At 44.1% G+C, this 27,479-nt stretch overlaps 1 protein-coding gene and 1 non-coding gene across 26 annotated transcripts in view; both read left to right on the plus strand.

Annotated features, from left to right (window-relative positions):
- The window catches only part of FBRSL1 (fibrosin like 1), a 999,197-nt gene that overhangs the window by 344,065 nt on the left and 627,653 nt on the right, over positions 1–27,479 (plus strand). The window lies entirely within an intron of this gene.
- On the plus strand, positions 23,360–23,428 carry TRNAA-GGC (transfer RNA alanine (anticodon GGC)). Its single transcript has one exon. It is a non-coding gene; the product is annotated as a tRNA-Ala (tRNA).

A 27,479-nucleotide genomic window follows, 5' to 3' on the forward strand; every position in this document is an offset into this window, starting at 1 on the left:
ATCTGCCAAAGGCCCACACCTCAGTAGGAGGGGGGGGCTCAGTGACAACAGCCCCACTGGATCTGCTCCTCCTATTCACAGTTGCAACCTGCTTGCTTGTCCACCTGCCTTTTATTCTGCCCCAGGCAACTATGGGTGGTGAGAAGGAACATAGGAAGCTTCTATGTTGACTTATACTGAGTCAAGGCATTGGCCCCTCAAGCTCAGTATTGTCTGCATTGATTGGCAGCGGCTCTCTAGGGTTTCAGAGAGGGAACATTCCCAGCGCTACCTGGAGATGCAGGGGCTTGAACCGTGGGCCTCCTGCATGCAGAGCAGAAACTATACCACTGAGCTACAGAGCAGTAAATGCCACTGCTAGCTTGCTCATTGGCACTATGGCTGGCAAGCAAGCAAACAAGTGGGAGCAACAATGAGGAAAAGGATCAGCAACAATTGGGTGTAATGGCGGGGAGGAGGCAACTCCACTGAGGGAAAGGGGCCCATGGAGAGCCCTCCAAAACTTGGAGCTCACATGCCTTCTAAGCACATCTCTTTGATGCCTCTATACCACGAGGAATAGCTTGATGTCTCCATAGTTGTCCAGAATTCTTTTTTTAAACTATTCTGATTTATGTCATTAATTGGCTGTCTAAGGTGCTTCTTCACACATAGCTAAATGATGGAATTCGCTCCCACAGGAGGCAGCGATGGCCACCAACTTGAATGATTTAAAAAGAGGATTAGACAAATTCATGGGGGATAAGGCTATCAGTGGCAACTAGCCATGAGGGCTGTGTTCTACCCCCACTGTAGAGGCAATGTCCTGGGAATCATAAATGTGGAGAGTGCTGTTGCACTCAGGTCCTGCTTGTGGGCTTCTTACAGGAATTTGGTTGTCCACTGTGAGAACTGGATGCTGTACTAGATGGGACTTTGGCTTGATTCAGCAGGCTCTTCTTATGTTCTTATGAAGTCTTCAAATGCAGAAATGGTTTGGCTGGAAATATTACTAACATTATTTGTTGCATTCTCTCTTTTGTAACTGGCTGTTGGGAAATTTCAGGGAAACTTCCCTTCTAAACCAGCTGGGAGGTAAGCTCAGTTGTCATGCTGCCTTGAAATGGCTCCACCTGGCCACTTAGTCCTGAGGTGTAAAATGGGCATAACCCTGTTTGCTGTTAAGGAAGAAGACTGTCCCAGTGGCTGCCTGTTCAGGGAATAACATTTTCAGGAACTCTGTGGAGAATTAATAACATCTTCCAGCCCAGCTGTGTTTTCCTCTGTGCTGCCTTTTTAGATGGGCGGTTATTTCACAGTGGCTTCCCAAAGAAGGTACAGAGAGTTGCCAAATGGTAAGGAAGCTTTTCTGTGACTAGGGATGGGGGAGAAATTCTACAGTAGGGCCCCACTTTTTGGCATTTCGCTAATACAGCAGCACCAGTGGGGCGATCAGCTGTAGCGCAGGGAGCTCCGGCCACTTCAGCTGATCGCGGGCTATAGCTGACAGGGATCAGCTGGAGTGGGTGAGCTCCCTGCACTACAGCTGATCGCGGGGAGCTCTCGCGCTACAGCTGATCCCTGTCAGCTGGAGCGCGGTGGCTGGAGCTCCCCATGCTACAGCTGAGTAGGGCCCCACTTTCCAGTGTTTTTTGCTTTTTGGCGGGGGCCTGGAACGTAATCTGCCGTATGAGTGGGGCCCTACTGTATTCAGTTTCCAAAACAATACACGAACTAAATCACAGCCATCTTTCAATATTTACACTTCTCAGAATTTTGCAGTGATGTTCTTCAACCAGGTAATGTGTACAAAAATGCATATACAAGGGTAAAGTGTTGATAAGAAGGCATGTATTAGTGAAAAGGAGATACAAAAATGCATTATATTAGTGGAAATGCTTTGCAAAAATGTGTATATTTGGCAAAATTGTGTTAAAACATGTATATTTGGAAAAATCTGCTGATAATTTTTGAGTACTTTTTTTTATGAGAAACTATGAGAAACATTAATGACAGATTCACCCATCCCTATTTGTGACCTTTCCCTATGAGCTTGTTTAGAATTTGATATGCCTCAGCTCCACATCTTGGGACAATAGTGTGTCTTTTATTTATTAAGTCATCATTTGTCAGCTGTGCCTGGACTTGAACAATTCCACTTAAACATTTCAGGATGATATCATGGTCACTCCTGATTTTGCTACCTGCCTGTTCTCTGAAATATTTCGGTCTTGCTTCCACTGGAGTTAGTTTTTAAACATCACCTCTTTGCTTCCGGACCCAGCTAAAAGCTTGAAAGCAAATTCTAGTCAGTCATAAAAGAACAAAGATGAAGGTTTTAAAATAAGCTTTAAGCGGTCAAAGGATATTGCTAATACATTTTATATTAAAACGTTTTGAGGCTTACATTTCTGATGCAAGACTGAAGTAACACCATGTGCTTGGATGTGTGTTGGCTGGAATAGAGGTTTTCTTTTTAACCTCTTCCATATTGTATTTTCAGCTATCCTGAGTCACTCTAATGAAGGCTGAATTCAAGGATAGCCAATGTGGTGCCCTCCAGATGTTGTTAGACTAAAAACTCCCATTATCCCTGACCATTTACCAAACCAGCTGGGGTTGACAAAAGTTGATCCAACAACAACTGAAGAACACAACATTGGCTACCCCGGCATTAGCTTTTCTGAGTTCCTTGAGCAGACAGATTGATTGTTAGTCCACTCTGGGAATTGTAGCTTTGTGGGGAGGATAGGGATCTCCTAACAACTCTCAGCACCCTTAACAAACTACAGTTCCCAGGATTCTTTGGGGGATGCAATGACTGTTAATATGGCATAGTGCTTTGAATGTAGTGTGGATGTGACCTATATGTTTCAACAGCCCATCAGCATTCTCTGGCCAATCAACATGCTCAGTCCCCATTGGGCTGTTCATGTATCTCTCCATCACCACCTCTTGTAAGTTATCCCTCCCACTTGTATTTCTTCAAACCTTGGGGCTCCACCCACAAACCTTCTCATACCTCCCTCTTCTGCAGTAATAGTGAATATAGTGAATTCCTTCTCTGAGAGTGGCTTGGAGAGGCTTTATATCATCATATGAAGGATGATTAATCAGTTCCCCACACTCTGAGAATTGACTTTGCTATGTGTATATAGGATTAGCATTTCAGAAGTCTCCCAACAAGTGGATACCCATTAACAGGGTGTTGTGTCTTTCATAGTATTAAGTATTTTGAAGGGTTTTGTGTGTGTTTTCTCCTTGAGGTAATGTAGCCTTTCGGCAGATGTGCAATATATATTTATGAATATGGTTGGACAAAAAGCCCTTGAGTAGGAATGCCATTGCATTTGTAGATAGCCCCACTGATCTTCACCATGGCATCAGTGTAACGTTACCTCAGGCTTTGATCCCTCTTGACCTAAGAGTAATGATGCTACAACCTTGATCAAGGTTCTGAGGACAACATGGTGACAAGGGACTAAATCCAATGTTCTCTGTTCACTAGAAGGAGGGTTTTTGCACTACCAGATGGGTTGCACAAGACAGGAATCCAACACAACTGTGAAACTAGTTTTGCAACAGATTTTAAAATCTGTTGCACAACAAAGTTGTTAACAAGGGCCTTCTACTTTCGCTTGCGCAACAACATTCTGCTGGCGCAAAACATTTCACCAATGGGACGAGTATATCACTAAGTGACTTTAATTCAGTGCTACCTTGGATACAACCCAAGTTTTCTCTTTTGCTTTTGCTATCTTTTTCTGTCTACTTCTGAGTTAACCAAAGGTGCAAAAGTGCTTTTTGTTCCTTTTCAAATACCTCTCTGCAAATGTGTGACCTGCTAGTTTTGTTATACATTTTGACCCCAGATACCCTTTGATCACTTCAATGAAGCTGCGAGGGAAGAGCTCCTCCCATCTTCCCTATTGCAAGAATTGTATTTATTTGTTCATTTGTTAAGAGGGATTTGCTCTCTGTTTTTCTAAGCAGTACTCTGTGTTCTGCAACTGTGCTGTCTTGCATGCCAATATTGAAACACATGCAGAGATATCCCTGGGAAAAGAACAAAACAGCCAAGGCCCCGTCTGTGCTTGTCCTACAGCTGCCTTAAAATGCACTCAGCATTATCCATATTGGCGTAACTAAATATTTGTAGCACAAAATGCAAGCAAGCAGGCAGATGCATTTTGGCTTTGACCGGAAGAGTAGAGGAATCATATTGAGTATCTAAGAGCTCTAAAATGGAACAATGTGGGTGCTGTTTGGTTGGCGGGGGAGAGACACAACAACACAGAGAAACTGCATGAAAAGCAAAACTCTCCAAGATGCCCCAAGTGGGGAAAAACATCCACTCTGTATAAATAGTAACTCCTATGGGATAGAGACCAAAGAAAGAACACATTCCTCTGGGGAGAGCATTTTGTTAAAACATCTAAAGGGAAAATGAAAATCACAATGCTCTCACTCCCCCACTCACTTACTCTTTCTTGGCAGTAGCAATTAATTGTAGCGAGGCAAAATAAATAAATTAATGTATCCACACTGGGTGAATAATATTCAGTAAAGGTGCCTACATAAGCCAGTGGAGGCTGGTGCATTAGGATGAATGGGGTGCTGTCCCACTACCCTCAGTCTGCTGTCAGCCAGTCCCACTTTCCTACCTTCCTACTTACAACCAGCTCAGAGGATGGCATTGTCTATCTGTTCCCTCCCTGCTTAGTCTCAGTGTTGCCCCTTGTAGAGCTCAGCAGGGAGGTTCAGTCAGAGGTCCACATTCTCTTTTGGGCAACCTTCCAGGGGTCGATGCCAGTGGGGGGCCAGAGGCAAAAGTGGGCAGAATAATGAATGCAAAATGTACCTTTGCGCAGTATGCTAGTTTCTAGACACACTCGCACACGCCTCTCTGTCCACCATCCGGACAAGCAAGAGGCATTTTCAGAGTTCAAGGGCACATTCCAGCCAGGCAAAAACACTCAAGGACTGGTGAGGGGTGTGGTGTGGGGAGAGCCTCAAAGGCCAGAAAGACAGGCTTGGAGGGCTACATTTGGGCCCTGCTTCTGGGATTCCCCACCTCTGGATTAGGGCTGTGGTCAAAAGCAAGGCTAATATCCCAGGCCAAGCCCTCTGGGATTAGGGTAGCAAGAAATGGATAGCAGCAATTAAATAAAGCCGCTGTTACATAGTTAGTAAGTGATCCAAAAGCAAGTGCTCAAGTAGCGTTAAGTCTCAATCGTCCTTTTCAGAAGTGGTGCTCATGTGCGGAATCAGTGGCCTCGTTGGAACACAGCACTGGTTAGAGAAATTAGCCTGTGTGTGAACTGGATGTTGGTGCACACAGCTTGAGCACTCCCTGCTTTGTACTTCCCTTCCTAGAGCAGGAAAACAACCCACAGAGTGGCTGGCCTAGTGTTTTGCGTGAGCCAGTGCTTATGGTTTGCTTCTTTCCAAACAAATCATGATTGGAAAGTGAGGTTTGTTCTTGGCTTCTCACTTGTGTTTTGTTTGAGAGAAACACACTGTATAAGAAGCTGCCTTATACTAAGGCAGTCCATTGGTCCATCCAGCTCAGTATTGTCTACACTGACTGGCAGTGGCTCTCCAGGGTTTCAGGCAGGGGTCACTCCCAGCCATACCTGGAGATGCCAGGGATTGAACCTGGGACCTTCTGCATGCAAAGCATGTACAGCTCTATGTACAAAACCTTCCCCACTGCAGGCATTAATGCTGAACACATGGATGTCAGGGATGCAGCAAGCCAGCATGTGTGATGTTAGTGGTGGGGATAGCCAGCACAACTCCACTCTTGCATTGATTCAACATGTGAGCATCACTTCTAAAGTGATTGAGTATCGAGGTGACCACATGCATTATAAACAATGTCTTGAAGCTGGGAAGAGGTGAAATAAAGAAGGGGAGTGAATGTGTGTTTTATTCTAACTCGCTGGCTTCTGTGGCTTCTGTTTCCTCCTCTGCCAAAAGCTTTCTGGGTTGTTTTTAAATGGCTTCTTATTTTTAATTAAAGGAGATTAAATTCTCATTTGGCTGGTTCATTTAGATTGTGTTTTATTCTGGTTTTATATCCACCTCGTTCCTGCATGAGTTACACTAAATCTCTTTTAATCCAATGGGTTTTACAAATTGGGTTAAAAGGGTTGCTGCTGCTGCTGTTTTCTTAAATAGTTCTGCGTAATTTTTCCGCTTTTTCTCCTAGAATCTCCTGTGTTGCATTTTCACAAAACTTTTTGTGGACTGCACTTCCTCAGATGCATGAAGTGTTGCCCTCAGATGGGAAGTAGCATGCTTCCAAATACCAGTTGCTGGAAACTGCAGGAGGGAAGAGTGCTCTTCCACTCAAGTCCTGATTGCAGGCTTCCCTTGGGCATCTGATTGGCCACTGTGAGAACAGAAGGCTGGGTTAGATGGGCCATTGGCCTTATCCAGGAGGCTCTTTTTATGGTGTGTGTGTGTATGGATAGCTGGATGAGGGGGAATTGTGAACCGCCAGAAGACAATGAAATGCAGAAAAGTACAAACAGTGATAATTACATTGGGTTGTATTCAGTGCTGGTCCTCCTCAGAATAGAATCATTGAAGCTAATGGGCATGACTAACTTAGGACCATTAATTTCACTGGGTCTTTTCTGAGTAGGACTTAGTTGGATACAAACCATTATTAACAGTGGCCACTCACAAAAACAAAAGTTGTTGCTGGTAGCGCAGACATCCTAGTACTGGTAGGCCAATCAACACATCTAGGGTAATAAAAATCCATTGTCCCAATTCAGTCCACAAGTGATAGCCTTGAGCCTCTTGAGCCATCTAGCTCAGTATTGTCAGACTGAAACAGGTCTCCAGGGTTTCAAGTAGGGAATTCCCCCAGCCCTGCTTGGAAATGAAAACATATGAAAGCACCTCCTGGGCTCCCTTAGTAATGTATGAATCAAAATTTACCACCGTCAAAAAAAAATCCATTATGGAGAACTTAAAAGTGGTAAATACCACAACTGACATTAAACATTTATAGCCAGATGTAACCTGGTTTTCTTTTGGAGAATCTTGCCTGTTTCTCTTGAGGTCAGATCAATTGTTCCTTTTCCTTCCCCTCCCCCTTTCTTTTCTGCCTTTGTGCGCCATTCTACTCATTACTGTGTTCTTAGAGAAGGGGGGGGAATTGGCCAACTGTAATAAAAGCAAGAAACACTTGATTCACTGTGTGCAATAAATTATCCACTCCTTACCCATTGAAACCTCTTTCTGTGGAAACTTGATTCTTCTTATTGCGTATGTATGCATGCTATCCGACTGGATAGAGTTGGGAAAAGAATCCTGACTATTAAGCAACATATTGAAAATTGTTCTACTTTGCCTATTGTGGAATTGAAGGAAAGGTTCAGACTCAAAAGCTAAGAGGCAATTAGCTCCAGTTCACAATTTTCTGGCTTTTTATCTAAACTGCATCCACTTAAACTGCTGGCAGCCAGACAGGGATGATAGGTGGGTTTAGAAAGGCCCAGGAAATATAGTGATGCTAGCCCAGAAATTGTTATAAATTACAAGGTACCGTTGTGACAAACATAACAGTTTCCTGGGTTCATAGTGGTGCATGATGTGTGTGTATTTCTCAAGTGTAGTTTAAAAAGAAGTGTACAGTTTATATAGATGGTGTAACCTGGTGTTTATAAGCACTGACTATTAGTTGGAAGTTGCCCCTCCCTGTTATTACCATCCTGGGCTCCTTTTGGGAAGAAGGGCGGGATATACATTTAATAAATAATCAGTAAATAATAATAATGTTATATTTGTCTGTCTTTAATGGTACATTCAAGTGGTTTAAAGGCAGTAGCAGAAGCCAGTCAGAATCAAGTGAGACAAACAGAGTGGTCTCAGGAAGGGGAAGATCTAAGAATGAAGCAGAGTCCAGCTTTTGGGAGGAATGGGGTGCATTGTTGTTCCTTAGTCTTTTTCCTCAGATGGCTATTGACCTGCTCTGGTGAGCAGCCTGGAGACCAAGTCCTAAGAGGAAAGGTTGAAGGGCTTGGATGTGTTTAGATTGGAGAAGAGATGACTAAGAGGCGATTCAGATACTTGAAGGGCTGTCATATATAAATGATGCAGCACATTTGCTTTCTGTTGCTCCACATAGGAACATGGGAAGCTGCCTTATACTTTGTCCACCTAGCTCAGTATTGTCTACACTGACTGGCAGCAACTGTCCAGGGTTTTTGACAGGGGACATTTTCAGTCCTTCCTGGAGATGCCAGTGATTGAACCTGGGACCTTTTGCATGCAAAACAGCTGTTTTACCAGTGAGCTATGGGCCTTCCCTTGATAAGAAGCTGCCTTATACTGAGTCAAGCCATTCATCCATCTAGCTCAGTATTGACTATATACAGTAGGGCCCCGCTTTTCGGCAGCCCGCTTTTCGGCGTTCCACTAATACAGCGGCTTTCAGTTAGAGTAAGGTCCCACTCATACAGCACTTGTTCCACTTTTACAGCGTTTTTCGGGCGTCAGACACCATTTTATTGACAGAGTTCCACTTTTTGGCGGGTTTTGCTTTTAGGCAGGGATTTGGAATGTAACCTGCTGTATGGGTTGGTTCTTACTGTACTGACTGGCAGCGGCCCTCCAGGGTTTCTTGCAGGAAATATCCCCGGTCCTACCTATAGGTGCTGGGAATTAAAGCTGGGACCATCTGGCCCAAGAACAGTCAGTAAGCACAATGTCTGGTTGTATAACCTGGGAGGCACTTTTATTTATTTATTTATTTATTTATTTATACCCTGCCCTTCCATCCAGCAGGAGCCCAGGGCGGCAAACAGAACACTAAAAACACTTTAAAACATCATAAAAAGACCTTAAAATACATCAAAACAAAACAACATTAAAAACATTAAAAAAGCAAAACTTTAAAAAGATCTTTTTTTAAAAAAGGGTTAAAGACATATTAAAAGACATATTAAAGGCAATTCTAACACAGACGCAGACTGGGATAGGTCTCAACTTAAAAGGCTTGTTGGAAGAGGAAAGTGTTCAAAATGTGCCGAAAAGATAGCAGAGATGGTGCCTGCCTAATATTTAAGGGGATTTCTTCCCTGCAGGAAAGTTTAGGGAGCAGGAGAAGGTTGAACATGGGATGAAGTGCGGGGGGGGCAGGCATTGGATAACACTTTGTACAGAAACCTTATTTATCAAAGCAGGTGGCACCTTGTTTTTGCATCGTACATATAGATGTGATAGCATCTCCTTTGCTGCTGAAGTGGGGACAAGAGGGCATGTATGGGCTTGCCCACGCTGCTGGCAGCCAAATCAGCAGGGGCTATTTTCATATCACATGCCCAGTTTTGCCAAGTTAATTATGGAAGAGTGTGTGTGTAACAGAACCCTTATTTAAAATGTATGCCACCAGTCTTAATGGGTCAGCAAACAGGTTCGGAGTCCATGACTCACACTAAAATTCTTGCCATGGTCTCTGTGCCCTTGAAGGGCCCTCAGTGTTACCTTTGTGCACTTGCACTTTTCTCCTCTGAGCGAAAAGGTTTGCAAACTTGTAACACCAGAACTTAGGAAGCTGCCTTATACTGAGTCGGACCACTAGTCTGTCTAGCTCAGCGACTCTCTGAGGTTTCAGGCAGGGCCTCTCCCAGTCCGATCTGGAGATGGTGGGGACTGAATCTGGAACCTTCTGCATGCAAAGCAGGTGCTCTACCACTGAGCCATGACCCCCTTGCCACCTTCTGATTTCTACAGTTCACCAAATCCATCTTTCCTTGATGCAGGGTTTTTCTATTGCCCTAGTGCAGAAATTGCGTTTATTTTAATTTAACATGGAACATGTTCACGTTCTCATCACCACCCGACCTGTGGAGAACGACAATCTGCAGTGGGGAGTCTTCTGGAAAATAAGCAGCTCTCTAGGATTTCAGCCAGAAGCCGCTTCCACACCAGGCATTTAAAGTACCATTTTAACAGCCATGGCTTCCCTCAAAGAATCCTGGGAACTGCAGTTTGTTAAGGCTGCAGGGAGGTTTAGGAGACCCCTATTCCCAATACAGAACTACAACTCCCAGAGTTCCCTGGGATGAGGGATTGATGATTAAACCACTTTGGGAATTGAAGCTCTGTGAGGGGCTCAGTTCCCAGGATTCTTTGAGAAAGGCTATGACTGTAAGTGGGATAGTAGTGCTTTAAACGTTTAGTGTGGATGTGGCTAGGATTCTCTCCCAGCTCTACCTGGAGATGAACCTCTGGGACCCTTTGCATGCAAAGTAGGTACTCTTCCACTGAGCCATTGCCCTCCCCCAGGCCCTCCCAGAATGCAGCCATCCTTTGCCATCACTCTGTTGCTGCTTCCTTTTTCCGTTGAAGAAGTATCCAGCCATTCTGGAGGCGGATGATGAATTAGTTTAATATGCAGGTGGGCTGCATATTATGACCTTTTGTGGCAAGAGGAGATGTAAAGATCTGATAGGAGTTTGTTCTCTCTTAAGCTCTTGCCGCCCTGCCTCCTGCCGGAATAGCTGTCTCACTTTTGATGTTAGTAAAATGTTAACAAATCATTGAAGTTGGAAATAGGAAGGGAGAAGCACAAGGCAAAGAAGATACCACGGCCTGCCTTAACGCTATGCTTTGTGGATTATATATATATATATAGCAAGAAGAGTGACATCAACCCTTCTGCAGTCATGAATTAAAGATGAGAACTTAATAAAACTTGAGTGGGGAGGGAGAATGGAAGCCTATAACATCTTCATTTCTGAGTAGACAGCACCACCTTTGCTTCGGAGCATCTGTGCTAGCAAAAAATAAAATAAAATCCTAATGTCATCTGCGAATCAAAAGTGCCCTCTGCTGGGTAATTCCGGCATGAAGGAATGTGTCCAGAAAATATTTTCCCGGTTGATCTCTGGAGCCACCTAATCTTTTTTTTCCCTCAGTGGAAAGTAGCTGGACCCTGTCCAGAATCCTCTCAGTGGTTTTGCCATTACATGCCCAGTAGGCAGATTAATACATAACCTATAAACTAGCATCATTGTCATTAGAATTGAATAGAAAATGATGTGGAGTCAGGCTTGAACACTTAAGCAACTAAGGGAGCACTGGGGAGAATGGGGCACTGCCTTACCACCCTCAGCCAGCCCCCGCCTGCCTGCCTTCTTACTTACATCCAGTCCAGGGAGTGGCCCTGGCTGTCAGCTTTCTCCTCCTTAGTCTCAGTGTTGCCCTTGTAGAACTTAGCAAGAAGGATGGGGACAAAACGAGAATTAGTTGGCTCTGCTGACATTTGGCCCTGCATCTGCCTGTCACTGGCTCCGGCTCCAGCTACTGTTGGTCTCCCTGTCTTGTGCCCTACCAGTCCCAAAGGCCGCCGACCATCACTGCTGATTAATATAATGAAGAGGAGGTCACACAGAGGATGCATAATGAAAACAACTTTCATATAAAATGGTTTATGGAGGGGGAAACCATGTGGCTGCTGCTTGGCTCTGCTGACATTTGGCCCTGCATCTGCCTGTCACTGGCTCCGGCTCCAGCTACTGTTGGTCTCCCTGTCTTGTGCCCTACCAGTCCCAAAGGCCGCCGACCATCACTGCTGATTAATATAATGAAGAGGAGGTCACACAGAGGATGCATAATGAAAACAACTTTCATATAAAATGGTTTATGGAGGGGGAAACCATGTGGCTGCTGCTTGTAACACAGAACAGAAGCTTTAAAAGCTCAATGCCTGAGAGCTGACTCGGCCAATTCCTGGTATGGGAAACCAGGAGGGTCAATACAGTACAGTAGTCAAGTTTGCAGATATCTGAAATGATTCAGGATAGTAAAAATCCCAGGAAGATTCGGAAGAACCCTAAAAGGGCCTGTTCATTCTGTGTTGCTAACTGCACGTAAATGTTCATGGAGTTTAATTTGACAGCAAGTGTAGTGTAGGGATTAGAGTGCTGGACTAGGACTTGGGAGACCAGGGTTCAAATGCCCACTTGGCCATGAAATTTGCTGGCTGACCTTGGTCCAGTCACAAAACACGCCACATGCAGGAACCAGCTGGCTAAATTCTGAGCGCACTCTCGCTCTGTGTGTGTGTGTGTGTGTGTGTGTGTGTGTGTGTGTGTGTGTGTGTGTGTGTGTGTGTGTGTGTGTGTGTGTGTGTGTGTGTGTGTGTGTGTGTGTGAGTGAGTGTGAGTGTGTGTGTGTGTGTGTGTGAGAGAGAGAGAGAGAGAGAGAGATGGATGGATGTTCAGCTCCGACAGTCGGAACACTGACTGTCCCTAACATCCAGCATTCTGTATTTGATCCCTCAAAAAAAATTGAAGTGGTCCAATCCAAAGATAGCTTCTTTCCTACCAGTCTTTAATCTGTTTAGACTTTCTCCTGCTTTCCAGTGTCTGAATGCTGCATTCCTAGTGGTTTTTGCACACTTAGGAGCAGGTCTAATCGATTTCAAGTCATGCTGATATAATTCTACCTCCTTGCCAGCTCTAACAGGAGAGGAGAGACACAAGCTTTTGTTTTCTTAAAAAGCAGAGGGCAGGAGTTAAAGAGGAAAACCTCCAAGGCTCTGTGCTTCCTTATAAAAGAAGGCTTATTTTAAAAAAGGGGGGTGGGGGTTGTGTTTCGTGCATCAGCAAGCAGGCACCATCCAGTGGTGATGGTCATGTTTTCAATGGGATTTGGTTGTAGCTGCAAGCAAGGCTGGAGTAATCTTATTACAGAAGGTTTTACGCCAGCAGCACGGATGGCCGAGAGAGGGGCGGGAGGATGGCAAATGACAAGGTCCCAGAGCTGCCTCCAAATTTGTATTCCAGCTTCCGTGAAAAGTGTTGTTTATCTGCTTAACCAAAAAAGGCAATTTCCCTTCTCAGTTGTACAAAAATGTCAGCAGCATATAAATAATAACATAATACAATAAAAAAACTTTAAAGTAAAATACTGTATTTTATATTGTTTTGACCTGCCAACCTACTGGTGAAGGGTGGGTAATAAATTTGATGGTGGTGGTGATGATGATGGAGCAGGTGTATAGCTTGGGGGTACTCCTGGATCCATTACTGTCACCTGAGGCTCAAGTAGCCTCAGTGGCATGGAGTACCTTCCATTAACTTCTGCTGGTGGTCCAGCTGTGCCCCTGTCTGGACAGAAGTAGCCTAATTTCAGTACAATGGTAACCTCTGGGTTAGACTACTGCAATGTGTTATACATGGGGCTGCCTTTGAAGATGGTTCGGAAATTCCAGCTAGTGCAGAATTCAGCAGCCGGATTGCTAACCAGGGTAAGTTGGTCGGTACGTCAGTCCTGGCATGGCTGCATTGGTTACCAGGTAGTTTCTGGACTCAATTCAAAGTGCTGGTTTTGACCTATAAAGTCTTATGCGGCATAGCACCTCATTATCTCAAGTGTCGCCTCTCCTGTGTGAACTGCCCCAGACCCTGCGCTCAGCATCAGAGGCCCTTTGTCATGTGTCCCCTTCACAGGAGGCTCAGAGGGTGGCAATACAAGAATGGGGCTTTTCAGTGGTGGCCCCCCAGTTGTGGAATGCTCAGCCAGGGGAGGCACGCCTGACGCCTTCTTTATCCATCTTTAGCTGCCAGAAAAAGACCTTCCTTTTCACTCAGGCCTTTGGCCCTTGAGGTGGGCTGGCTTAGTTTCTTTCATTTAGGTTTTAAGTTTTTATATTGTATATTTTTTAAATTTGTGTTATATTGAATGCTTTAAAATCTGTTTTATATTGTATGTTTTAAAATCTATTGTAAGTCGCCTAGAGACCCCTGGGTATGAGGCAAGCAACAAATGAAATTAATAGTAATAATAACATGCTAGAGTGCTTAGCTCACGTGTAAAAGGTCTCAGCTTCAGTGCCCAGTAGTGGGGCTTACCTGACCTCTTGTCACTGGCATCATTGCAGCTTACCAGGAGAGAAAGGGGGAGGGACCAGATGGTGGTAAGACTGGCAAGGTTCAAACTCACTGGCAGAACCAATCCAGACTCCCATTAGTGCATTCGCCAACTGCTGCTGCAGGTTGGGCTTGAAAACACCCTGGTCTGAAACCCTGGAGAGCTCCTGTCACAGTTAGACTACAAGTAGGCTCCCAGCCTCATTTTATGTGACCTCCTGAAGCTGCCCTGTTCTTCCATGCTATCAAAATTCCAACTTTCCTGTTAGTTTCCTCCTCAATTTTCCTGAGTCTTAAAAGTCTGCAACTCTCTCTCTCTCAAAGATCCTCTGCATCTGTAATCCCATTAAGCCCAGTGGGGCTAATGTCTGAATAGTCCTGCACAGGATTGGGAATTCCATAGTAAAAACTGAAACAGGGCAGTTTTTATTCCACATTACTTAGAATGGTCCAGAAGGATTCGCTTGGGAGGAGCACTGGTATCAGTGTGGATACCCAGCTGTGGAAACCCCAGAACATATAGTGCTGCAGTGTGGTCTCTATAGTGGTTGGGGGAACAAAAGCATTTGGAGAAAAGAGCACATGCTGGTCTTTCTGCTGACAAGCTGGACCCATAGGATCATATTCGGTCTAGCCAGCTTCCAAGTTGCAGTTCTGTCCATTAAAAAGGAATGGGCTGAATCCCATATAATGGACTGCCCGCATGATTCAGAACTATGAAAGTGGGGAGGAAGGGAGAGCCAGATAACAGATGGTTGCTATGTCAGGGTTAAAAGTATCCAGTTAAATTATAAATGTAATGTGCCATTGTTTATTACTGTTGTTGTAGTGCGAAAGGTCGGACATGCTACTTTGTTTTTAATCATGCTCTGATTGATTGATTTCGTTGTGCAATTGATGGCCCTTGGCTAAATAGTAAAGATTTACTATTCCAGATTAGTTAATTCATACATAACACTTTTGTCTCTGATTCTGTCCACTGCTGGTGTACACAATACTTAGCAAGGTAGACCAATGGTTTGACTTGGTATAAAGCAATTTCATGTGTTTCTAACCTTTTCCTTCTATTTATTGTTGTTGTTGTTATTATTATTATTATTATTATCATCATTATCATTATTATTATTATACATTTATACATTTATATACTACCTTTCCTTCAAGGAGCTCAAGGTGGCATGCATGGTTCTCCTGTCTCCATTCTGCCCTCACAACAACCCTGTGAGGTAGGTTAGGCTGAGAGACAGCGACTGGCTCAAGGTCACCCAGTGAGCTAAAAGGCTGAGTGGGGACTTGAACCCTGGTCTTCCAAGTCCTAGTTAGCACTCTAACCATTACACTACACTGGCTGGATGGCCACGGCAGCAGGGATGAGGCAGAGAAGCTGGTAGAGATTTGTCTTCTGTTTGGCGGAGGAGAGTGGAGAAAAAGAATGAGTGATGTTGGTGAACAGAGAGAGCAACAATTGCAGCTGACTGTGAATATTAATATGTTATGTATATATCTTTGCAATGGTATGCAATAAATAAATATATTTTGAACACAATAAAATATCAAGATTGTGAATATTTGCTGTGCAATTTTGATAGCCCCTCTATTTTTTATTTTCATGATAATACATTGCTTTTGTAAGAAGAGAAGGCAGCTTGACTTGGGTTCTCCGCGTGTACCACAGAGACCTTGTGGGTGCTGTGGGATTGGAGCAAAGGTCAAACAAATTACAGCCTCCTCTTTTCATCACTTTCCTGGCTGTGTGAATGAGTGAGTGTGAGAGTGCTTGAACCAGCATTAGTCCAATGAGAGCAATGCTAACTAGACACATTTTAGTTCATTGAATAAGAGACAGAAATCCATCCTCTGGCTTTAGTAGAGAGAGAACCAGTTTAGGTAGATCGTAGCTCATTCACTTGCATCTCCCTTCTCCTTTTTGTCACTGGTGACAGTGTTACTTGGTTTATTTTGCGAATTGTTTGCATATTCCTCAGTGAGATAATGTTTCCTTTTTATTTAACAGAATGCAGTTTATAAGAAAACTACTTGTTGTTGTTTAAAGAATTTATTTTTATTTTATTTATTTATTTCATTTATACCCCGCCTTTCTTTTCATGATAGAAACCCAAGGCGGCTTCCATATGGTTCCCAGGCGGTCTCCCATCCAGGCACTGACCAGACCTGACCCTGCTTAGCTTCAGCAGGGAGCTGGCCTCATGTGCCTTCAGACCATAGCCCAAAGTCTTTTCATTCTTCATCCTTTTTTTCCCTTTTTTTTCACTTTGGGTTTCCAGAAAAGTTCCATTTATTTTATTCTTTTGTTAGAAGATACCAAATATAAACAAGGATTTATGTTCATTTACTAGCACACTTTACTCAAGGAGGAAACATGTTGGCTTCCCCGCCACGCCACCCCACTCCATAATACTTGGACAATCTGAATGAATTAAAGTCAGTGGGACTTAATTAAATTTATTCAAGATTCCTAGAAGAGGTGCTACGTAACTCACCTTAGTAGATTTCCATGACCCACTGCCTTACCCTATCCACCATTCTTATACTTGTGTGTGATGGTTGTACATAATTGTTCTTATTGTTTTTTAAAGCCCTGTATAAAATTCTTTAAATTGTATAATCTTTGTGATCTGATAGGCACAATATAAATGGGAAAAGGTAAAAGAAAAGAAAAGCAAGCAAATTGTTCATAGTTACATCAGTTTTTCATCGCCGGGTGGCATGTGCGCTCTGGGAGAGGAGGAACCAAATTGATAGTGGGTCTTAGCCAAGCCAAGTGGATGGAGCTGTGCAATACAGAGGAAAGCAGGAAGCCTTATGCTGAGCCAGACCATTGTTCCACCTAGCTCAGTACCACCTACACATACAGGAGCAGCTCTTCGGGGTTTCAGGCAGGGAATTCTCCCAGCCCTACCTGGAGATTCTGGGGATTAAACCTTGGACCTTTTGTGTGTAAAGCAGGTGCTCCATGACTGAGCGGTCTAATAGATGACATCAGTAATATTGATGGTTTTTCACAGGGATGGAGAACCTGTGACCTTTTAGATGTTGTTGGACCCAACTTCCATCGGCTCCAGCCAGCATGGCCAGTTATCAGGGATGATGAGACTTGTGGTCTAGCAACAGCTGAAAGTTCAGACGCTCTCCACTACTGCCATAAGAAATCTGAAGACAAAACAAGAAAATCTGAGTAGATACGGTGGTATAGTGAACTAAGGAGACATGGGTTCAAATCCATGCTCAGCTGTGAAGGTCATTGGCTATCCACCTTGCATTCCACTGACAAAAGGCAGGAAACAACTGGATGAAAGATAGTCCAAAAAATGCCTGAAGTGGTTCAGTCCCAGGAACTAAGCAAGTCCAGGTTTGGCCAGTATCCGGATCACAGGTTGCCTGGGAACAGGCTTGTAAGCTGAGGCCTGACATCAGCAGGTGGCCCATTGCTGACAGGGTACTTTTTAAAAGCAACAACAAACTCTTCTGCTGGCAACGGACAGCTCATGGCTTCATTCAATTCACCAGATTTGTATGTCACTCCAGGACGTTGTGGGGGAGGGCACCTACCATGTTTTTGTAGTGGAGGCCATTCTTTTCCCTCACAATCCTCCAGAACAACTAACATTGTGGGACATTGTTGGAAACAAAAATGGTAGTTGAGAGTGCCTGCCCCATCTATTGCCAATGTAGTGCCACCAGGCCTCCGGTGAACCATGGGGGGCCCTACCAGATGGCCCTTTGCAAAAATCCCTTCAGTCCCAGGGAAGGCCCTGTTTTGAGTTCCTTCAAGAGGAGATAAGATAGGAACACCCCATCAGTATTGGCATTCTGCCAGCTCTTGAAGATACATTTGCTTAGAGCTGCATTCTCCTTATCACCTGACTTGAACCTCTTGCTTTAATTGGTTTAATTGCTGTTTTAATTCTTTTTGATGTTGTGTTGTTTTAATTGGCTTGTTTTACTGTACATTTTAATTGTGAATGTTTATTCTAATGGTTTGATGAAATTGTTTTAATTATGTGTGTTTTGTAATTGGTTTATACTTGTAAACCCCATAGAAGCCATTTTAGCAACTAAGCAGTATCTAAGTAAATAAATATAATAAATAAAGCAAGCACAATACGACTGACACACATGCTCCAATTTCTGTTCCCCTCCTCACTATTATGAACTTAGTGTAGCTAGAGTGTTCTTGCTCTAATTTTGAAATACGAGAACCCATATAATTAAGGATCTAATCTCCTACAGACCGAGCTCCTTGCAGGTTTGCTAATGTTCAAAGATTAACAGCCTTTGGATTTGCAAAGTGCTGTGCTTCATGAGTGCACAAAGCTCTTTTTCCCTGAGACCTGCAGCCTGTTAGTGAAGTGTTTAAGCACGTCTTCAGAGGCAGGATTCTCCTTGTCAAGACTACTTAACGGGCAGTTAAAACAAGTCACTTAAACCCTTCTGTGGCTGCTGTTTATTGAAAAGTGCCTGGCTCTCAAGCAAGCAAAGCTATTAATACGCTAAGCCAGACCTGTGACTTAATTCTGATGCAAATAACTTATTTTAAAATCAGCCCTGCTAAAGCATCAGAAGGGATCTTCTTCTCTCCCCCACCTTTTTCTGAAGAAGATTTTCCTGCTGTTAGAATAACCTCATTTCAGATGCCTCTTTCAGACCTCATGTGGCTTCTCTTTTTTCTTGGAAGGCTTCCGCCCCCTCCCTTTGGTGGTTCCTGCACTGCTCTTAATAGGTCTGCTGCTTCTTGAAATTGCATCAGGAGGTTGAGCTGGCAAGTGGACACCCACTTGTTCAAGGTGAGGTTAAATACAGGTGATGTTGCTTGAGAATCCTGGCTGGCATTTCTGCCAGGATGTGATCGTTATATAAAGTCATTGCTAGACAGATGTAGTTTTTGGCCTCCTGCATAGAAGTTAAGAGGACCTGGGCACTATTTATCCTTGGACACTGATTTCCCTGCCCTTTCTGTGCTCTTTTTTCAGTCCCTGTGATCACTGCTCCCAGGAATCAGAATGAACACTCCATTCACAAACTAGAAGCCATGGGGAGTGCCAATGTGGTGCAGTGGTTAGAGCAGGGATGGGAAACCTGTAACCCGCAGACATTGTTGGCTTCCCATTCCCATCAGCCTCAGCCATCATGGCCAGTAGGCAGAGATGATGGAAGTTGTAGCCCAGCAAACATCTGCAGGAACCACAGTTTCCCCATTCCTGGGTTAGAGTGCCTGACTAAGGTCCCATCTGCACTATACAATTAAAGCAGTTTCATAACACTTGAAAAAAGTCATGGTTTTCCCCCAAGAATCATGGGAACTGTAGTTTGTTTTGAGAGTTGTTCTGGGGAGCCCTATTCCCCTCACAGAGCTACAATTGCTGGAGTTTGCTGGGAAGAGGGATTGATTGTTAAACCACTCTGGGAATTGTAGTTGTGTGAGATGTTAGAACAGACTGTGTCACCTGAGACTGCAGGTGGAGGATCATGTTTGTTTAATGACCCCCCTTTGTTTAAAAAGCAAATAGCCCTCTTTGCATATCAAAAATTAGCACCTCAGGGACTGGGGGCCGGCACCAGAATCTTTCTTCCTGATATGCTAGGTTTTCAGTTGCAGGAAGATATGGATGGGCGGGGCGGGGCGGGAGGTTGTCTAAAGGCTGGAACAATTTCCAGGGCTTGGTTACCTAGTGCCTACAAGTACTGTTGGCACCTAAGACTTTAAAAGTGTGGTGTACCCTTCTTCATAAATGTACATTATCAAAGATCTCGTACATCCTTGCAATTAAAATGTGTACAAGTTATTTTGTTTCGTTTTTAAAAAAATCATCACCACTCTTTCCTTTTCGTTCAAAACAGGAAGAAATTTGGCCATTAGCAGCTGAGTCAAAGCATTTGTTCATTCAGCTGTTGAAGAGTAGCCCATTTATCTATTAATAAAAGGGGGGGAGGGAGAGAGACAAGCACATTTTAACCATCTGCCTCATTTATTGTCTTTTACCAAAAGCTACTTACAAGCTATTATAATAGCTAGCTAAGGGAGCATTTTCTCCCTCCCCTCCCTTTCCTGTCCCTGTTTATGAAAGCCAAGGACTATGGCTCTTTTCCACCCCCACCCTTTTCTTCTTTTTTTAAAATAAGCTTTTAATTTAAATTTTAAAAATGGTTTCAGGATGGATCCAATTATGTATGCTTTTTTTTAAATAGACAAATACAATTATTTGCATCAAGCTTATGGTTTTGAGGTTTAATATCTATTGGATCATTTCCCCGTTCATGAATTTACTCATTTTCAAACATATGATGAATTTGCAGCAATATTGTTCTAGAAATGGGTTTAATGTGGAGTGGTTAATAAATGAACAGTGTATTCTTTTATGGCCATGTGGAGAAATTGATCTAGCTTGCTTCTCAAGCAACACACATTTAAATCAACGTTTGTCTGTGCAGCTCTGCTATTACTATTTTGGGGTGCTGGTTGGGTGGGTTTCTTGTTCTCGAAAGGTACTGGCAAAGAAAGACCATATGTCAGTGATAGAGCATCTGCTTTGCACACAGAAGGTCTCAGATTCAGTCCCCCACATCTCCAAGGAGAACTTGGGAAACGCTATTGCCTGAGGTTGCAGTCCTAACCATGTCTACTTGGAAGTCAGACCCATTGAATTCAACCAGGAGTAAGTGGGCTTAGGATTGTAGGCTGCATCCCTGGAGAGCTATTGCCAACCAGTGTAGTCACTACTGAGTTTGATGTGGAAGGGGCTAGTGGCAGGCCACACAGCAGCAGTGTCACTGTCACTTACTGGGATAGGATTGCAGCAAGGTGGGTGCACCAGTAGAGGGAATCTGGCACTCCTGCGAATGCTAGTCTCTGCCAGCACTGTCTTGGTAAGTGGCAGCAATTCTGCTGTCCAGATGCTGGCTCCAGTGTGCCACCCCACCCGCACTCCTGGCTGCATGGACCAATAGCCTGATTTGATATATGGCAGCTTCCTATGTTCCTAGGTAGCTGAGACATGTAAATGGGTGTCATACCTAGCCCTGAAGTAATACCAGACATGGAGCCATCAGAGGATACAGGCAGAGGCCCCTGAATCCAATGCTGAGGGTCTCTTTGAGGGACCCTCTGGGTTCATCCCTGATGGAGCTGTCAGAGGAGGAAGTGGAGTGCCCTTCCTCTAGTCCTCAAGAACATCAGCGCCCAAACCTTTAGGTCCAGGCTGAACAGCAATGGCACAGTATGTGTCTGCGGACCCAGAGTTGTTGGCTTACTTATGAGTAAGGGGTCTGCTTATGCACAAGCAATCCCTGCTACTCTTTCACTGCCAGCAGGTGTGGTTAGGATGTGGTTTAGGAGGTCAGAGTCTATAAGGCCTCCCTCTTGAGCCTTCTAGTTGCTAGAAACAACACAGGATTCTGGCTCTTAGTTCTCTTGTCTCGCTGTGTTGTATTGAGTTCCCTGTGATATTGCCCTTGGGCTGTTGCCTGACTTTCTCTCAGAATTGTTTGGACTTAGACTGATTCTCTGTGCGTTACCTTGGTTGGTTCATGGTGTGTTGGTTCTGCAATCCTGTCCTTGTTGGTGAGTACTTTGGTGAAATACTTTTATCTTCTCTAACTGGGATCCAAGCCTCTGAGGGCAACCTCTGGAGTGAGATTATAGGGCCAGCTCCAGATTTTTCTGTGCCAATGGGTGGGAAGCCCCCTGTCCCAAGGCATAAGTTGAAGACCCATAAAGCATCAGAACTTTCAGAAGCAAAGTAGGACTGGACAGTGGTGCCTGGTGCCCATTGGAACCAATAGGGTGGAAGGCAGAGAGGCCAACAGTAGGTGGAGCCAGACCCAGTGCTAGTTGGATCCAGAGCCAATGACAGGTGGAACCAACTAATTTTACTTTTTCCCCCCCTGTGCTTTTCCCTGCTGAGTTCTATATGTTGCACTGTGTGTAGGTGTGTTGCTTAATTTCGTTTAAAAGCAGCACCACAGCAGCAGAGAGTAACAGCAGATGTTGAAATGCGAGTGTGCCAGCGTGTGCGCGTGCATTTTGCCTAAGAAAGCAGGCTTTTACCCTGCATCAGCATCACTGAGACTTGAGACTTAGTAAAATAAGAAAAGCTACTTTATTTAGAGAAATACATAGTAGATAGAAAAGGCATACCTAGTTCTAACTAACTAGCTAAGTTGGAGGCATAACTCTCAGGTGTAGGAGTCAGCCCCATGCTCGGAGAGAGAGCAGAGACAAAGGGAGTCTCCTCTCTCCTGGGCAGACGGACAAAGGAATGGAAAGGGCAGGAGGAGGAGAAGCTTTCCTAAAGGCGTCACAGTCTAGCGACAGAAGGAGGTCAGTCAGAGCATCAAAGGTAATAGGTAAACAAAGCCTATCCATCTGGAGGACCCTAGCTGTATCTTCCCTCTGGAGCTTAAACAAAAGAAGAAAACAGGAGTTGTTCCTGCCCCACTTCCAACACTATATGGGCAAAACTGAGACTAAGGAGGAGGATGCTGAAAGCCAGAACCACCTTCTGAACTAGTAAGAAAGAAAGTAGGAGGACTTGGGCGAATCAAGACTGAGGTTGGTGGGGCAGTGCTACCTTTTCCCTAATGGACTAGCCTCCACTGTGGCTGGGTTTGATCAATGCTTAGATGAAAGACTACCTGGGGTCTCTGTGTATGCTCCCTTGAGTTACATGATGGAAGAAACATAGGATATAAGTGTTCTGAATAATCTAAAGGTGGAATCGGTAAATGCAAGACTGTAATTGGATTGTGGGGGCTAAAGGAGTGTTCAGAAGCTATATTTGCTTCCTTTGTTGTTGTTGTCGTGAAGGTGAATCAGCGATGTCCTCCTTTTCCTGACTGTTATGTCTTTAGGATGGTTCTGATCCAACAGTGTGAGTCTGGAAGGATTTGCCTTATTCTCATCATTTCAGGATATTTGGAAGGGGGGTTGTGATGAAAAAATTGCCTCTCTCTCTAAAAAAAGGTGGTGGAATATCTGGCTGATGGAATATATTAGCTTTGGAGAAGGATTAATGTTCAGGCATATTGAAGTCAGACGGCTGTGTGTGAAATTGTTCTATGTGGGGAGATGGGCGCACGACGATCGACACACAATCTTGACAGAAAAAAGGCTTTGATCCAATGACATGGATACCACGACAACTGGAAGTCTTTTATCTGCTGCAGACTTCATCCACCTTCACAGCCGTTGTAATGTACACATTGTTATCCTCTGCTTGTTCTGCTGTTGAGGACTTTCTTGGATCGTCCTTTGTCTGGTTCCTCTCCCTTGACTTTACTGCCATGGGTGACCCTGCTGGGAGTACATGACTCCTGACGGCATTGCTCCCAGGGTTCATTGGAACACGCAAGCCCACTCATCACTGCAAGGGGATGATCCAGCGAGGGGTGTATTGAAGTAAACACATGCATGCAAAAGAGAGTTTGCTGTGAATGGCTGTAGCTCAGCCCTTTTGCCAAAAAGGGCTGTAGCTCAGTGGTACAGCATCTGCTTGGCATACAGGAGGTCCCAGGTTCAATCCCTGGCATCTGCAGGTAGGGCTGGAAAAGGCTCTGAAACCCTCCAGAGCTACTGTGTGTCAGTGTAGGCCAGCAGTCTTCAACCATGTCAGTTTCCTGTGTTCCTGAAAGCTTGGTTTACATGATGCCATGTAAACCCTCTCTGCCTCCCCCCTCCCCGCTCCTGCTTGAAGAAGCAGCTTGCAACACAGTGCTACATAGAGGAGATAGGAGATAATCATGTATGTGGTCTCAACCTGAGCGGCTGAATTCCTTCCAATGTGGAATCCATCCTCATTGGATCTGCTGGAAGGCTCCTGGTGCATGTATGTATAAGACTGGCCAGGAGAAAACTTTGGACCACAAAGCTAATTTCATTCTACCTACTCTCTGCAGCCTGATAAAAGAAATACGGGGATATTTGGGGGCATACCTGCACATGCACAACCAAAAGAAAACCCTCTCCAGTAAATACCTGGATGTATTTGTTTTTCAAAAGCTCCTCTATAGGCACAAGGTTCTCCTGTATCCACTTACCATCAAAGTGGGTTTATTTAATCTGATCCGGAAGGTGCAGCTATTTCAGAATGCAGCAGCCAGACTGCTCACAGGAGCAGGCTACTGGCAACATGTTACTCTGCCGCTGAGAGAGCTGCACTGGTTACCAACTTGCTGCCAGGTCAGGTTCAAGGTTCTTGTGTTAATTCAGAAAGCCCTAAACAACTTGGGCCCAAAGTACCTTAAGGAGTGCCTAGTTTCTGATGTTCCGCCTTGATTGCTGAGGTCTTTCAATGGGGCCCTTTTGATGGTCCCACACGCCCTGAGGTTCGGATGGCCATTACTGGGGCTGAGCTTTTAATGTGGCAGGCCCTGCCCTGTGGAACTCCTTGCCAATAAAGGTTCAGCAGGAGTATTCATGCTTGTTTTTAGGCATTTCCTAATAACTGTATTATTCACAGGCCTTTTTTTTAAAAAAAAATCTTCATTAAAGAAAAAATTACAAAGAAATATTAAAAAATAAAAGAGGAAAGATAAAGAAAAAATAAGGATTTTTTCTTACAAAGATACTTCTCTTACAGCTTATATATGTATAACAAAAAAGCTTTATTCACAGGGCTTCCAAACCTGAGATTCTTTGCCAACCAGCTCTTCCTGGTGTGTATGATGCATTTAATTGTTTTTACTGTAATACTGTTTTTCATTTATACCATCTTGTGATATTTTTATGTGACAGTGCAGTTTATAAATATTTAAATTAGCCTGCCTCAGAGGGTTGTCGTGAGGATAGTCCCTTCATGGATGCTACCTTGAGGAAGGAAAAGATACAAATGCAATAGATTAATAAATGCATTTAACATAAAATTTGGGCTGGGATTTGTCCTTGCTGGTTTGAGCACTTTAGGAAATATTTATTTACTGTAATTTTTTTCTTATTATTGTCTGGTTTTCTGTGTGATCTTAGCAGTTTGTGTATTTTATGATGCTGTAAGTTGTATTGAGACTTCTTTTGGTATAAAGTGACAAATGCATACAGATGCAAATGGCGCAGAGTGGTAAGCGGCGGTAATGCAGCCGAAGCTCTGCTCATGGCCGGAGTTCGATTCCAACAGAAGGAGGAAGTCGAATCTCCGGTAAAAGGGGTCGAGGTCCACTCAGCCTTCCATCCATCCGTGGTCGGGAAAATGAGTACCCGGCATATGCTGGGGGGTAAAGAAAGGCCAGAGAAGGAACTGGCAATCCCACCCCATATATACGGTCTACCTAGTAAATGTCGCAAGACGTCACCCTAAGAGTCAGAAACGACTCGCACTATAAGTGCGGGGACACCTTTACCTTTAATAGTTTTCAGCCCAAAGGGAGTAGCCAAATTTAGTGGTGTTAGGTAAGCTGACTCCCAAAGTTCAGGATTTGTTGGGAGGAGGGAGGGAAGTGGTATTTTATGCTTAAGGAATTAAAAATAAGGGAAAGCCTCTTGAATGCCAAGGAGTAATTGCCAGAGACACCACAAAGATTGTCAATTGGCAGCTCTGTGTAAAATGTTACTGAACAGATACATGACATTTTTTGTGTTTACTCGCTTCGCCCATTTATTTTAATCATGTGGTTTTGGACTCAGGCACTGGAAAAAGAATTTCCTGTATGAATCAACTTCACATTGATTCTTAAACCATAATTCCAGAACCTTCCATCAAAATTCAGAATACATTTTATCGAGCTGTGATGGCTCCGATCCTGCCCTTGTGTGTAAAGAGAACAAGAAGCGACTGCCCTTAAACTACACACTGTCTTATGTACATTTCCCTATTAAATAGCATTTACTGTTACCGCTTGGCTTTCAGACAACCTGTTTACTGAGCATTCATTCTGATTAGTTTGTGGGGAGATTAGATGGAGGTGCATCAAGCAAATGTTATCCAACACTTTCCAGTGCATCTTCACATCTGAAAAATAGCGATGGTCTAGACTTGCCATTGGTCCTGTTGAGTAATGGTCTCAGGAGAGGTGATGACTTGCAGAACAAAACTTAGGCACTTAGTTGGGAGAGGACAAAAAATATTATAGGATACCGCTAAAGTGGATATGAGAATAAAGTACAACTTTAATCCCACAAGAGAATGTAAAAATGTAATAAGGATATAAATGAAATGGCTACAAAACAATAATATATAAACTCATCAATCCAGGATAATGGCTAAATAGCAGACAGATATGACAAACAATAAATACGTGATGCCTGAAACCAAATGTGTTGTTGACTCAGGGGGTCTTCCTCAGTGGTCAAAAGATAAGGGGAAGGGCCATAGCTCAGTGGTAGAGCATCTGCCTTGTATATGGAAAGACCCAGATTCTATCCCCAGCATCTCCAGGTAGGGCTGGGAGAGATTCCCTGTCTGAATCCCTGGAAAGCCACAGCCAGTCAGTGTTGACAGTACTGAGCTCAATGGACCAGTGGGCCTGACTCAGTATAAGGCAGCTTCCTGTGTCCCAATCTTAAACATGCAACATGGCACAAAAAAAGTTAGCCACTTGGCTAATCTGTATAGAAGATGAGATTAGCTAACTACTCATAACCATAAAAATCCCTGTGCACACGCAGTGATCATGAAGATAAGTGAGCTCATGTAAAAAGTAGTACTTTCCTAGTAGTGCCTAGTCATATGTTTTGGGGGGGCATTCTCCAAATCTCTGGTTTTAGACATCAGCTACCCACCACAAAACAAAAAAGGGATTGCAGAGCAGCCAAAAAAAGGTTGTCCCCCAAACTTTGTAGTTATAGTTTGTTCACTACATTCATATACTCTTTCTGCTAATATACTCAAGGCATGAAATAGAAGACAAAAGAGATAGGGAGGGAAAAGAATCCACTCCTGAAACAATTCCTTGTCCGCAACTGCCAGCTGGGGGGCAACTGGGCTCCTTGGGACTATGCAGCTTGCCCACGGCTGCACAAGTGGCAGGGCACATAACCCCTGAGCCACTCACTGTGGGGGTGATCTTTAGCTGGCCCTTGACGCCCAGGAGACACAGGCGGGGATTTGAACTCACAGACTCTGGACTCCCAGCCAGGCTCTCCTCCCCACTGTGCTATACCAGCTGTGCAGCTGTTTTGGTACAAAGGTAAAATTCACATTCATTATTTTGCCTACTTTTGCCTCTGGATCCATTCACCACTAGCATGTGGCCCCCAGAAGGTTATCCAGCAGGGAATGCAGCCCTAAGACTCAAAAAGGTCCCCCACCCCTGGTATAGACAGTACTAGGCTAGATAGACCAATGTTCTAACCCAGTATCAGACAGTGTCCTATGTTCCTATATATATTTGACTGCCTAATTCCAAGTAAACATGCCCTTAAAGCGATTGCAAGTCATCCTTCTGAATCTGTTGTCCCACCTCCCTGTGCCCTTGACCTGCGATTTGCATCTCCTCTCTGTCCTTACCCACCCCAGCCACATGTAAACATGCTTATTGCAACTAAAAATCTTTCTTCACCACCCAGCTTTTGCTGGGAATTCTCTATTCCCGAGTTCAGGTGGGTTAGATTAACTTAATTCTTCAGATCTAACACAATCTGGAGGCTAAGGTGTG

The sequence above is a fragment of the Rhineura floridana genome, chromosome 19 (genome assembly GCF_030035675.1).
Source record: "Rhineura floridana isolate rRhiFlo1 chromosome 19, rRhiFlo1.hap2, whole genome shotgun sequence".
NCBI classification, from domain to species: domain Eukaryota; kingdom Metazoa; phylum Chordata; class Lepidosauria; order Squamata; family Rhineuridae; genus Rhineura; species Rhineura floridana.